The sequence below is a fragment of the Sorex fumeus genome, unplaced genomic scaffold (genome assembly GCF_029834395.1).
Source record: "Sorex fumeus unplaced genomic scaffold, SorFum_2.1 ptg000035l, whole genome shotgun sequence".
NCBI lineage: Eukaryota > Metazoa > Chordata > Mammalia > Eulipotyphla > Soricidae > Sorex > Sorex fumeus.
Genome location: NW_026606092.1, coordinates 5,972,400 through 5,982,140, shown reverse-complemented (window position 1 = coordinate 5,982,140; position 9,741 = coordinate 5,972,400).

Sequence of the window (9,741 nt, the reverse complement as noted above, 5' to 3'; positions counted from 1 at the left end):
TTGTGGAAAACATTTTCCATTGCCCTTCTGCAAGATGTGATAGATCCATCAGGACATCAGAGAGCAGTCGTCTTCGACTTGTAGTTTGTGAAGGACAGGCAGGCTTTGCGAATGCTTTTCCCAGCTTTTGCCACATCTGCCATCATTGTTGCTCTTCTTCTTTGAGGTCTTCCTTTATCGCTGCTTTGCACTGCTTTTTGAGCTCGGTCATTTGCTTGCGGTTGCTTGAGGCATGTGCCAAGCCATGTTGGTGAATGAGGTCAAGAGTTTTCGAAGACAGGCATACCTTTTTGTGGCTATCTCTCTCGTTGTTCCTCGCACAATCATGGAGGTGCTGAACCAGTTGATTGTATTCCTCATCAATTTTGTCAACTATGGTATTTTCCCATGTTGCTGCAAAAGTGCCAAAGAGCACCCAGTTGGTGGTCATTCTGGGAGTTCTCTTCTTAAACTTTGCAGCCCTTTATCCTTGCTTTGTGAAGTACAATTTTGCACAAAGGTGACAGTGGTCCGATACCGTTTAGAATTTTGGGACAACAGCAACATCAGTCAGGCAAAACCGTCTATTGAATATGATGTGGTCAATTTTATTGTGGAACCATCCACTGGGACACTCCCATGTCTCACATTTAGGTTTGCCCTTCTATATCTGTGAGTTACCATGCGTCCATGGTATCTTATCTCTTGGTCGACATAATGAACTCAGTCCCTCACTCTGTTTGTTCCATTCTAGGCCATGGGTCCTATCTACTCAGTCCTATCTTGGCATTAAAATCACCAACAATGATATTGTAGTAGTTGTGGTCTTCTTTATAGAACTTCTCCAGCTCCATGTAGAACTTCTCAATTTGTCCTTCATTGTAATCGGATGTTGGTTCATAGACAGTGACGATAGAAACTTCCAGCAGTGAGTCGCATATATTCAAGTATAATCGTCCGATTCGGGTTGTTAGGCATTTTAATGAATCAGTGCTCATGGCCAAGTTCGTGTGGATGAGGACACCAACACCACCAATGCCTCTTTTTTCACATGTTCCATGGAACAGTTCTCCATTGTTGAAAACGGTGTGATGTGATTGATGCCTTGGTCAGACCAATGATGTACTTGGTCATTCACACTTGCACCATCCAGGTCCTCTATGGATGCATCTGATGCCAGCATTTGTGCATTGAAAGTACAGACAGTCATTTTTGTCTATATTCTTTATGGCAGCCTAGTTTGGCCTTGAGATTTTATCAGCCTCTTCCTCATTCTTCTTAATGCCGCCGTATTGGTGGCTTTTTCAGGGTCATGGAATGTGACCCATTGTATTTACTGTTTTTGGCATATTGTGGCTGCCGTCTGTGCCACCTGGGCTGGAGTGATAGCACGGCCGTAGGGCGTTTGCATTGCACGCAGCCAACATGGCCGACCCGAGTTCGATTCCTCCGCCCCTCTTGGAGAGCCCAACAAGCTACTGAGGGTATCTCGCCCACACGGCAGAGCCTGGCAAGCTACCCATGATGTATTCGATATGCCAAACACAGTAACAACAAAGTCTCCAATGGAGACGTTACTGGGCCCACTCGAGCAAATCGATGAACAACGGGGGGACAGTGACAGTGACAGTGCCTGCCGCCATGCTCCAGGCTGCTTTCTGGATAGATCATAAGACACTTAATACCCATCTTCTAATATTACTGCACCATATTTGATAGGGTTCAAATATGGTTTGAACCATGGCAACACCTGCAAGGGTAATTAGAGTCTGCCCTTAAAAGCCTCTACCCCTCTCGGAGAGCCTGGCAAGCTATCGAGAATATTCTGACTGCATGGCAGAGCCTGGCAAGCTATCTGTGGCATATTTGATATGCCAAAATATAGATAGAAATTCTATTAAAACGATTTCCTAAAATAAATAAGCAGTTGTTATTTTTGGCTAACTAAAGGTCATCAAATGCATAATATAGTTAAAAACAGCAAAGATACTATATGCTGTAGCTTAAAAGTCAGTGAATCTATATATTGTAATTTTGGACAATACTGCATTTTTATTGTTCATTACCTGTTACCCACATCAAATCCCTGTATTGGCAATGTATGTTGAATATTGAAAACATCAAAAGAAGGTGAGATTTTGTTTGTTTCAAATTCTGATGGCGATCATAGCTTACTCCTGTCTCTGTTCTCAGGGATCATTCCTGGTAGGGCTTATATGGAATGTCAGGGGATAAAACCCTGACCAGCCATGTGCAAGGCAAGTGTCTTTTCAAATGTACTATCTTTACAGCCTCTACAAAAAAAGTGGTATGGAATCATAGAGACAGAAGGTAAGGTTTCTGACTTGCAGACAGCCTACTTAAATTTTATCACTTGAGTAGGTCCCCAAAATACCTCCAGGAGTAATTTCTAAGTACCCAAAGTACCTCCAGGAGTAATCCCTAAGCCAGCATTAAGATAGGTGTGCCCCCATATTATATTATAAAGTGAGAGTTGCACTCATTTATTATTCTATACAGGATAGCTATTTTTCAACTTTACCTTATTTTAAAAAATGTATTTTATAAGACCAAATGTATAGTTTGTTGTTGTTATTTGTTTGTTTTTTGCTTTAATTCCCACCTAAGAATGTTTTCTCATTAGATCAAATTGTGGGTATGCCTATGAGAGCATGTTATATATTTGAATATAATGTATATTTTTATCACTTGGAAAAGTTTTACACAGATTACATAGATATTTTCTCCTTTCTATATCTATTTTCTATTATCACTATCTAAAAACAAAAAAATTATGTAAGTATTCTCTAGAGCACTGAGAAGTGCATGATTTTTTTTCTATGTGGTGTAGTGTGATTTAGTCATTTTTAATTCACCAAACTCTAATCTTGATTTTCTCAACTCAGCAAGATCATTGGACTATTCACTATTTCTTCCCAGTTTCTCCACAATTAATTAGTTGATATAATTCGATCTTACTTTAATTATTAATTTAAGGAAACATAGAGTGGCACTGTTTTCCTTTAATGCCTACAACTTTTAGTCCCTTATTTTTCTTGTTGGTTTTAGTCAAAGGAGTTAAATCGTAATTATTCCTTTTTTATATATATTTGAAGTAGCAGTTATAAAAATATATGTTAACTGTAGTTGACATATAGACAATAGACTCAACAAAGAATTGGATTTATGAGAAACCAAACTGATTAATATATTTTAGTGCTACAAAATCAGAAATATTTTTCAAAGTGACAGAACAGAGATTATGTACATGATTTTCAAGTATTAATTTTCATATCTTTTGATTTTCCTTTGTCTTTCTCTTTTGTGAAAATAGAGGTAAACATTAGGCTATACCGTATAGGAAATAGCATTAGAAATTATTTTGGTACTTGATTTTGTGAAAATAACTTTATTTCTCTTGAATTTATCCTGATATGTTTAAAGTGTGTCCCTAGTTAAAAAATATTCTATGCCATTATTTAATGGGCACAGTTATCACAAAGCTTCAGCAATATACTTAGAGTCTTTCAAAAATTATTTGTAAATAAATTTGGTTATTTCTATAAATGCAGATTGGACTTTCCTGTGTTTTTACAAGAAAGGTAATTGTAGAAAGTATATTTCACAAGAAGATTTTTTAAAAAGTAAATGATTGAGATTTATTTGGTTGACAATTCTATTAATAATGGTTTCTCACACATATAATTTCAACACAACACCCTCACCAGTGTACCCCCTCTGCCACCCAAGGATGCCAAAAACTCTCACTTTCAACCCCAGGTCCCCACCAATTCAGTTAAGTATATCAATAATCCTTTTATATTGCCTTTGAACCTGTGATGCTACCTTGCTGTGTATCTTTAAGTCTCACATATGAGAGAGATCATTCTGTAACTATCCCTTTTCTTCTGACTGACTTCACTCAGCATGATATCCTCTAGTTTCATCCGTGTTGCTGCAAATTTTATGATTTTGTTCATTCTTATAAATTTATAATATATTACTATAAAAATTAGATATATATACACACCATGACTCTTTGATCCATTCACCTATATTGGGTATTTGAGTTGTTTCTTTGGATGTTGTAGTAAGTATGGTGATAAACATAGGTGTACAAATATCCTTTTTGATAAGATTCTTATATATTGTAGTCCATCGAAATGTCTTATTCCAAAGCAAATCCAAAGTGAAGTTTCTTTGAACTGCCTCACCTCTCCTCCCCCAAACACACACATGCTGCAAAAGTAATTTCAGTTTGTCAGTTTGTCAGTATCCCATAGGATTCTAATGGTCTTTGTAAGGATAAAGATGATCCAGTGATAGGCTAACTTTGAACTTTGAATTCCATAACAAGTAAGTTGGTAGCCAGCAGATTTGTCCACAGTTCTCAGTGTTTCCTTTTAATCAAAAGCAATCATGTATGCTTCTAGATAAATTTAAGATTAATTAAGCGATAATTAATTCTAGATAAATTTAAGATAAATTAAGCGGTTAATTAATTAATTAAGCGGTTAATTAATTAATTAATTATAGCACAGCGGTAGGGCGTTTGCCTTGCATGCAGCCAACATGGCCGACCCAAGTTTGATTCCTCCGCCCCTCTCGGAGAGCCCGGCAAGCTACCGAGAGTATCTCGCCCGCACGGCAGAGGGCAGAGCCTGGCAAGCTCCCCGTGATGTATTCGATATGCCAAACACAGTAACAACAAAGTCTCCAATGGAGACGTTACTGGGCCCGCTCGAGCTAATCGATGAACAATGGGAGGGTCTTTACCTTTACCTTTTAATTTTTTTAATTAAAATTTAATTAAGTAAAATGTTCTGGTTTTTGTTTGACAGCATACTTTGATAACAAGGCAACTTCTATTTCAGATAATTTAAGAGAGTGTGTTTTCTGATGACTGTTCCCAGTTATAAAGGATAGAATGGTGAAAGAACATAAAGTTTTATTTTATCACCATAGATAAAACGCCCTACCCACTGTGCTAAGGGGCTGGAGGGATAGCACAGCGCGTAGGGCGTTCGCCTTACAAGCAGCCAACATGGCCGACCCGAGTTCGATTCCTCCGCCCCTCTCGGAGGGCCCGGCAAGCTACCGAGAGTATTCGATATGCCAGACACAGTAACAACAAAAGTCTCCAATGGAGACGTTACTGGGCCCGCTCTAGCAAATTGACGATCAACAGGAGGGCCTTTACCTTTACATTAAAAGTATTTAGCAACACTAATTGTCTCTACCTATAAGATAAAACTATCATTCTCCAATCAAATGAGAACAACTACAAATAACTCTAGACCTTGTTAAATGCACCCTGGGAATTCTAAACTCATCTTTATACTGCTATAGTGGTATCTTGTAAGCTAACACAGAAGTCATATTGTGGGAGAAAGCACTCTTGAATATGACACTTAATAATTTTAGCACTGTCGCACTGACCTCCCATTGTTCATTGACTTGCTGGAGCAGGCACCAGTAACATCTCCATTGTCAGAATTGTTACTATGGCTGGAGCGATAGCACAGCGGTAGGGCGTTCGCCTTACAAGCGGCCAACATGGCCAACCCGAGTTCGATTCCTCCGCCCCTCTCGGAGAGCCCGGCAAGCTACCGAGAGTATTCGATATGCCAGACACAGTAACAACAAAGTCTCCAATGGAGACGTTACTGGGCCCGCTCGAGCAAATCGATGAACAACGGGAGGGCCTTGATATATCAAATACACCACGGGGAGCTTTCCAGGCTCTGCCATGAAGGCAGGATACTCTCAATAGCTTGCCAGGCTCTCTGAGAGTGGCGGAAGAATCAAACCCGGGTCGGTCTCATGCAAGGAAACGCCCTACCCGTTGTGCTATTGCTCCAGCCCACTTAAATATTCATTAGCTCCTATGCATCAAGCATTGGTGCAATGCATGGTTGTTTTATGTAACTGAAGCTCATTAGTCATGCAAAAAATAAAATAAAACTTTCCATTCTCAATAAATAATTAAATGATAGAGTGCATTGAAAGTTGAAAGATGCTTATATAAATTAAATAGAGAAAAGATTATACATGATACAGAGGAAAGAGAGACTTTTTTTTCAGTTTTTAAATATGGTAAAGTAAAAGTAACGTAAAGTAAAGGCCCTCCCGTTGATCATCGATTTGCTCGAGCGGGCCCAGTAACGTCTCCATTGGAGACTTTTGTTGTTACTGTGTTTGGCATATCAAATACGTCACGGGGAGCTTGCCAGGCTCTGCCGTGCAGGCGAGATACTCTCGGTAGCTTGCCGGGCTCTCCAAGAGGGGCAGAGGAATCGAACTCGGGTCGGCCATGTTGGCTGCGTGCAAGGCAAATGCCCTACCGCTGAAATTGAAATTTAAAACCAGTTAAGAATACTCTGGGATGGAAACATTGTACCCAACCAACTACAGTTAGAACCCTGGAAACATATAAAATCCCCTAAGCATTGCCAGGAGTGATTTCTGGCTATCGAATCAGGAATAAGCTCTATATACCACCAGGTGTGATTCCAAAACAAAACGAGAATATTTTTTTAAAAATTTTATTAGTGAGACACCATCAGGTACAGTTGGAGACTTACAAATTTTTGTGCTTGGGTTTCAATTATACAATGATCAAATACCCATACCTCCACCAGTGCCCATTTCCCACCACCACAGATCCCGGTATCCCCCCCACACCTGATCCCCCCATCCCCCACTGCCTCTGTGGCAGGGCATATCCTTTTGTTCTCTCTCTCCTTTTGGGTGTTGTGGTTTGCAAAAGAGGCATTGAGTGGCAATTATGTTTGGTCTATAGTCCACTTGCAGCATGCTTCTCCCATCCTGGGAGATCCTCCCAACATTCTTTATTTGGTGCTCCCTTTTCTATCTGAGCTGCATTTTCCCCTAGCATGTGTAGCTGGCCTCCAAGCCATGGAGCAAAATTCTTGGTACTAATCTTGGCCATTCTTGGTGTTGGTCTCTTATTTTGTTACTTTATGTTCCCAAGTACTAACCAGGCCCGACCCTACTTAGCTTCCGAGATCAGACGAGATTGGGCGTGTTCAGGGTGGTATGGGCTGGAGCGATAGCACAGCGGGTAGGGCGTCTGCCTTGCACACAGCCAACATGGCCGACCCGAGTTCGATTCCTCTGTCCCTCTCGGAGAGCCCGGCAAGCTACTGAGAGTATTCGATATGCCAGACATAGTAACAACAAAGTCTCCAATAGAGACGTTACTGGGCCCGCTCGAGCAAATCGATGATCAACAGGAGGGCCTTTACTTTACTTACTTTACTTTTATGTTCCCCAGATTAATACAATATTTCTTTGTCTATCTCTCTCTTTCTGACTCATTTCGCTTAACATGATACTTTCCAGGTAGTACCGCTTGTATGTAAATTTCATGACTTAATCTTTTCTAATAGCTACATAGTACTCCATTGTGTAAATGTACCAAAGTTTCTTTAACCAGTCATATGTTCTCAGGCACTCAACTTTTCTCCAGATTCTGGCTATTGTAAACAGTGCTGCAATGAACAAACAAGTGCAGATGTCACTTTTGCCTCTCTGGGATATATTCCCAGGAGTGGTATTGCTGGGTCAAATGGGAGATCAATTTCTAATTTTTTGAGAATCGTCCATACTGTTTTCCAAAAGGGTTGGACCAGTCGGTATTCCTACCAGCAGTGAAGCAGTGTCCCTTTCTTGCCACATTCGTGCCAGCACCGGTTGCTTTTGTTCTTATAGATGTGGGCCAGTCTCTGTGTTGTGAAATGATATCTCATTGAAGGAGCAAACTAGATTAACTATTTTACTTCATAAAGCTAAAACATCAGGTAATATAGAGTTGGACATAATATATCTACTTTTTCATTAATCAATTATTTGTTAATGGTAGTTAATTTTCCAAGAATTACAATAAAGGCTAAGGCTATAATGATAAGCAAATGGACTACCCCACTCAACATTTGCTAGTGAGGAAGTTCACTATAGAAAAATCATGCCTGCAACATGGCCGACCCGAGTTCGATTCCTCTGCCCCTCTCGGAGAGCCCGGCAAGCTACCGAGAGTATTCGATATGCCAGACACAGTAACAACAAAGTCTCCAATGGAGATGTTACTGGGCCCGCTCGAGCAAATCGACGATCAACGGGAGGGCCTTTACCTTTTTTACCTTTATTTCTTATAACTGTTTCTATAAAGAAAGGTCAAATTAACTTAAATCATATTTAGTTAAGTTTATAACATGAAAAGTGGTTGAGACAAAGCCTACAATGAAAAAAAATCAGCTTTTCAAGAGCAGAGGCAAAATCGTCTTCCTCCTGAAAGCCTCCAAGCCTGATCTGTGCCACGTTAATGGGCCCAGAGTCACATCTTATGTTCTTATTCCTATCTCCATATATCTTGTCAGGCTAGCTATGCCTCTATAGGATTTAGAACTGGTTTAATGGCAATCTTTTTTTTTTACTGATTACACCATGTATCTAAACATCTTTGTTGCTTAAAGTTTTAAGTTTTGGGTTTTTTTGTTTGTTTGTTTTGTTTTTTGTCTCTCCAAACAATTCTTGTTTGTTTTATGGTATTTTGTTTTCTCCTGAATTTTAAAAATAGTTCCCTATATGACTTCCTGAGAGGGACATAACACGTCTTTAGATTTTACACCACCACTACACCAAACAGTAATGAGAATTTCATTAAAATGAAGAACTCCTAATTTTTAAATAATATGCCTATATCTATTATGTCAGTGAATACTGAAACATCTATTTCTTAAGGAAAATTGTATTGCTGTATTAAATAGTGTTGCAATTCTAAACCACTAGCAAGACTCACAAAGTTAGAGGGAGATAACTCTAATAAACCGAATCAGAAATGAAAAAGGGGACATCCCCCCCCCAAAAACAATGAAATTCAAAAGATCAGCAGATACTACTTTGAGAGTCTGTATGCCATGAAACAAGAGAACCTATTTATTTATCTATTTTTTATATAAAGAAACAGTTTACCTAGAAGTTTTTCTAGAAGAAATAGGTAGAAACAGTTTTTCTAGAAGAAATAGGTAAATTCCTGGACTCCTATAATCTCCCAAAATTGAACCAGGAAGGCATGGGATACCTGTATAGACCGATTTATACCAAGAAAATTGAAGTGCTAATCAAAAGTCTTCCCAAAAGTAAAAGCCCAGGCCCAGACAGATACACTAGTGAATCCTTCCAAACATTTAAAGAAGACCTTTTGCCAGGTCTCCTCAAGATTTTCCAGGAAATTGAAAAAACAGTAATTCTCCCAAACAGATTATATGAGGCACATATCTCCCTAATACGAAAAGCAAACAAAGACACCACCAAGTAAGAAAACTAAATAGGCCAAAATCCCTGATGAACACAGATGCGAAGATCATAAAGAAAATATTGCAAATATAATCCAACAACTCATCAAAAAATCACCACAACCAAGTGAGATTCATCCCGGGAATACAAGGATGGTTTAACATTTGGAAATCAATCAACACAATCCATCATATCAACAAGTGTAAAGATAAAAACCATATGATAATATCAATAGATGCAGAGAAAGTTTTTGACCAGATCCAGCACCCGTTTATGATGAAAACTCACCAAAATGGCTTTTGAAGGAACTTTCCTCAAGATAGTCAAAGCCATCTATGACAAACCCATGGCAAGCATTATGCTCAATGGGGAAAAACTAAGAGCCTTTCCTCTAAGATCAGGGACAAGACAAGAATGCCCACTATAACCACTCCTGTTCAATAT